Raw genomic sequence first — 5,182 nt, forward strand, 5'->3', positions numbered from 1 at the left:
CGACCGAGCACGCACACTGCTCGGTCGCTACGTAGCGACCGAGCACACACGCTGCTCGGTCGCTACGTAGCGACCGAGCACGCACACGCTGCTCGGTCGCTACGTAGCGACCGAGCACGCACACGCTGCTCGGTCGCTACGTAGCGACCGAGCACGCACGCTGCTCGGTCGCTACGTAGCGACCGAGCACGAACACGCTGCTCGGTCGCTACGTAGCGACCGAGCACACACGCTGCTCGGTCGCTACGTAGCGACCGAGCACGCACACGCTACTCGGTCGCTACGTAGCGACCGAGTACGCACACTGCTCGGTCGCTACGTAGCGACCGAGCACGCACATGCAGCTCGGTCGCTACGTAGCGACCGAGCACACACACTGCTCGGTCGCTACGTAGTGACCGAGCTCAAGCCAACTCTCCACTCGCTACATAGCGACCTGTAAGGCCTCAGAAAGGTCCTCCTTTGGGTTCTCTTTTGAATCCTCGTCGAAACGCTTTTCGTTTCGTCTCAATCGGAGTTTCCGTTGAGATTTTACGACGAAAACAAGTGGGACTCTTCTCGGCTTGCTTCCACTCGCTACGTAGCGACCTGTCAGACTGTCAGTCGCTACGTAGCGACCTGTAAGGCCTCAGAAAGGTCCTCCTTTGGGTTCTCTTTTGAATCCTCGTCGAAACGCTTTTCGTTTCGTCTCAATCGGAGTTTCCGTTGAGATTTTACGACGAAAACAAGTAGGACTCTTCTCGGCTTGCTTCCACTCGCTACGTAGCGACCTGTCAGACTGTCAGTCGCTACGTAGCGACCTGTAAGGCCTCAGAAAGGTCCTCCTTTGGGTTCTCTTTTGAATCCTCGTCGAAACGCTTTTCGTTTCGTCTCAATCGGAGTTTCCGTTGAGATTTTACGACGAAAACAAGTAGGACGCTTCTCGGCTTGCTTCCACTCGCTACGTAGCGACCTGTCAGACTGTCAGTCGCTACGTAGCGACCTGTAAGTCCTCAAAGGGTTCTTCCTTTGCGTTCTCCTTTGAATCCTCTTCGAAATGCTTTTCGTTTCGTCTCAATCGGAGTTTCCGTTGAGATTTTACGACGAAAACAAGTGGGACTCGTCTCGGCTCCCTTCCACTCGCTATAGCGACCGAGATGACATCCTCACTCGCTATAGCGACCTGTCAGGCCTCAAAGGGGTCCTCCTTTGCGTTCTCCTTTGAATTCTCATCGAAACGCTTTTGTTTCGTCTCAATCGGAGTTTCCGTTGAGATTTTACGACAAAAACAAGTAAACCTCATCTTAAACTCCTTGGCTTGTTTCTGCTCACCCTACCTCCATCTTTGCGTTCACTTTCGAATCTCGATCGAAACGTCTCTTGTTTCGCCTCGATTGAAGTTACCATTGAGACTTTACGATATAAAAAAAAAACCGCAAAGACCTATTTTCTCGCATGGATTCAGATTAATCGTATAAAACGGCAATGGTTAACTTAACACCTTAGCCGCCTTAACTATACGATTACGTTGAACCTTTTTACAAAAATCGACGTCTTATCTAAGGAGAAGATAACAGTCAAGTTCGGAAGATAAATGTCAAGTTTCAAAGGATAAACACCAATATCGGAAATGGCGAACATACACGAGAATAGGAAACGGAAATGAGCACGCAAAACTGAGAAGGGACAAAACTGCATCTTCGAGAGAACTAAGGTATTTCCGACTTGAAATTTTTGAAATCAGACTTGGAATTTTCGTAGGAAATTACTTTGAGGCTGCCATAGAACTTTAGGGAACGTAAAACCTAGGCGGATAGTCTAGCGAACTAAGTTTTAAGCGATTTTTCCTGTCTCGATATATTGTTCCATAATTGTTCATCCAGATCTTGCAAACCGATCTAAACTCTCCGAAAGTCGAGAAACGATCGCCACGCATATCAAGCTCGCTTCCTAAAGAGAGAAAAAGTTAGAGACATGAACGTCGTCTTAAAACCGATTCGTTTCTGGCAATTTTCTCGGAACCGACATATCCCAAGTCGTCAACGTGGAAACAACCAAATCACAGTCCAAGCGTCGTCTATAAATCGTCCCGAATTATCGATCATTCCAAACATCAGAAGAGGAAACGTACACAACCCTTCAAAGTATCGGTTCAACCGTTTTCTTTCGTAAAAAAAAAAGGGGGGAGTAGGTACGTATACTATACTCGTATACTCCCAAACTTCAAAAAACTTCTGCAAATCGTCAAGAATAGGCAAACGACAATCTTAATATTCGTCTAAACGCTAGCAACATATCCAGACGATCATGAACATAATCTCAAAAACTATACATCATTTCTTGTCGCAATCATGCGTACAGAAAACTTGTACCAATATCAAACTGAAACTCGACGATTAGCCAAAGTATTGAAGCCTTTTCCGGCTTCAGAAAGCCAGTTTCGTTTTAAAAATTTCTACGAGAAATCTTCAATCACCAAAGCATTTCTTTCAGTTTCCGTTGTACCAAGTAAGTCACGGAAAAGCATCGAAAACATTTGCGACGAAGAAAACTCGAGAATATATGTAGCATCGTGCACATTAAAAGGAGCACTTTCCTCCCGATGGTTAGCTAGATCCACTTCTGGTTGACCAATTCGTTCAAGAAACGAATGTGTCATGAGAATCCTCTCGAAAAACCTATGAAAAACGTTCCGCGACTAGATCGTATTGAAATAAACTTCGGTAATACTCCATGGGTAACTCCAAGCAACTTTCACCTAAGATCAAAATCACAGCGGGAACGTTTCTCGTAGAACCCGCAGAAACAATGCTACTTTGACATATGTATACATATCACTGATTTACGACCTTCGTAAAATCGGTTATATGATATGATAAATTATCGTATAGCCCACAGTCGGAAATCATATGATAAATTCTTCGTAACGAAACTAAGTCCTAACAACCAAACGGTTAACGGAAAATCTAAACTTTTCGAAAATTGACCAAGTTCAATACGCTCCACAATTCACTTTAAGCCCGCAACGTTTTAACCATAATACGCGGCATGTAAGGAAAAATTCGTAACAAAGCTTCTAGAGCTATACGAAACATCCTAAAAAATGCACGAAATACATCTCGGAAGGCCAACTCTTCACAAAGCACCATGAAGGAAAACGCTTGTTCCCATGGACAAATTTACACGACACCTCAGTCATAATTCCTCGATCGCAAACAAAACTATTAGCATCCGAGCAGGAACAACAATTTTTGGCTGCGAACATTCTTAGTCAAACCAGAATGTTTCTCAAACACAGGGCTAATACTAAACCCTCGCAACATCGCGAAATATCTTCAAAGCCCGCGAACATTTCAAGCACGAAACGTGGCATACGAAAGAATAACAAATCTTCAGCATCGCGAGACGTCGCGGACGCCTGAAGATTAGTTCTTCGACGAAATTTCCTTCCTCGATAAAAACACCTTCATGGAAGACCAGACAGTCATACGCACTAACATCTTCTCAAAACATATTCTTCGCGAAGACTCAAAATAGTAATTTTTACCATTAAGTTTGTTGCTGATCACAACAAACTCTTAACGTCCTAAACAGACTTAGCCATCTCGTAGAAGATGACTCTCTTACATCCGACACAAGGATAATAGCGCTATAAAAGAAATCCGAAATTTTGGTCCAGCACTTCCGGTCTCCGGAGAGATGCTCGATTCCAACCATACAAGTCGTATAAGCCGAGAACCTATCGCGGACTTTAAATCGGTATGGAATCAGGATGAAACTGAAACGGGATACGTAAGTCGAATTAGTCATCGCACCCTCTAAAACCAGGAGTAAACCTAGGTCTTGCCCTAAACCCAGCGCACTGGTCTCTAACATCTCTAGGCATAGTATCAAACACCCTGATACGAGATCCCAAAATTTGTCTCTTTGCCAATATTCGAACGTCTTCAGAAAATCCCGCAAGTTTACACACTGCGGAAAACTCTCGAAACAGATTATGGATATGGCAATTCACACAGAGTTAGATTACGAGACGACAACTCGTAGTCTTCCCTCTACACCCATACAAAATGCCATCGGCAGCAACACGCCTTATAACCGCTACATAAAAACTAGACCATAAAGGTCCTACTGGAAAACTAGTCATAAGAACCTTAACTCCAAGATGAACTACGAAAGGCTTGATCCCTTCAACAAGGGTACGTAGGCAGCCGTCATAAGGCGCAGCCCCAATCTTATCGCGTTTTCTACTTTTAGGAGAGCGAGAAGATCACTTACCACAGACCTTTTCAACCATTAATTCCGCCTAACTCACCTAACTTGCCAAGCCACTCGCTAGAACCTCACGCTAGAAGCTCATGATTCTAACGAGCTGGGGGGCTAACTGTTGGGGTCAAAATCGGTCACGACGGAATCAATGTCTGAAAGTCCGTAAAAATCAGCATAACCGTTTTTACGAAAAGTAATCTTCGTAAAGATATCTTTACGAACAGCCTTGCAGTAAAATATCGTCCAAATCTCAATCGAACCACTAAATACCGATTGTCCGAAGGCAACGGACATGTAACCAAATCGGCCGCGGACAAGCTCGAGTATGGAAATCAGACCGCGGACAAGCCAAGCTCGATCGATACGCGGCGACCAAGCATGCACACAGCTCGGTCGCTACATAGCGACCGAGCTCGAGCCAAGCTCGGTCGCTACATAGCGACCGAGCATCCGTCTCGCTCGGTCGCTACGTAGCGACCGAGCCCGAGCCAAGCTCGGTCGCTACGTAACGACCGAGCTCAAGCCAAAGCTCGGTCGCTACGTAGCGACCGAGCGATCGTCCCGCTCGGTCGCTACGTAGCGACCGAGCTCGAGCCAAAGCTCGGTCGCTACGTAGCGACCGAGCGATCGTCCCGCTCGGTCGCTACGTAGCGACCGAGCTCGAGCCAAAGCTCGGTCGCTACGTAGCGACCGAGCGATCGTCCCGCTCGGTCGCTACGTAGCGACCGAGCTCGAGCGAAAGCTCGGTCGCTACGTAGCGACCGAGCGATCGTCCCGCTCGGTCGCTACGTAGCGACCGAGCTCAGCCAAGCTCGGTCGCTACGTAGCGACCGAGCGCTCGTCCCGCTTGGTCGCTACGAAGCGACCGGGCTCGAGCCAAAGTTCGGTCGCTGTGTAGCGATTGAACCTTTCCGAACGTCAATACGACACCAGT

This window comes from Brassica napus, chromosome A5 (genome assembly GCF_020379485.1).
Source record: "Brassica napus cultivar Da-Ae chromosome A5, Da-Ae, whole genome shotgun sequence".
Lineage (NCBI taxonomy): Eukaryota > Viridiplantae > Streptophyta > Magnoliopsida > Brassicales > Brassicaceae > Brassica > Brassica napus.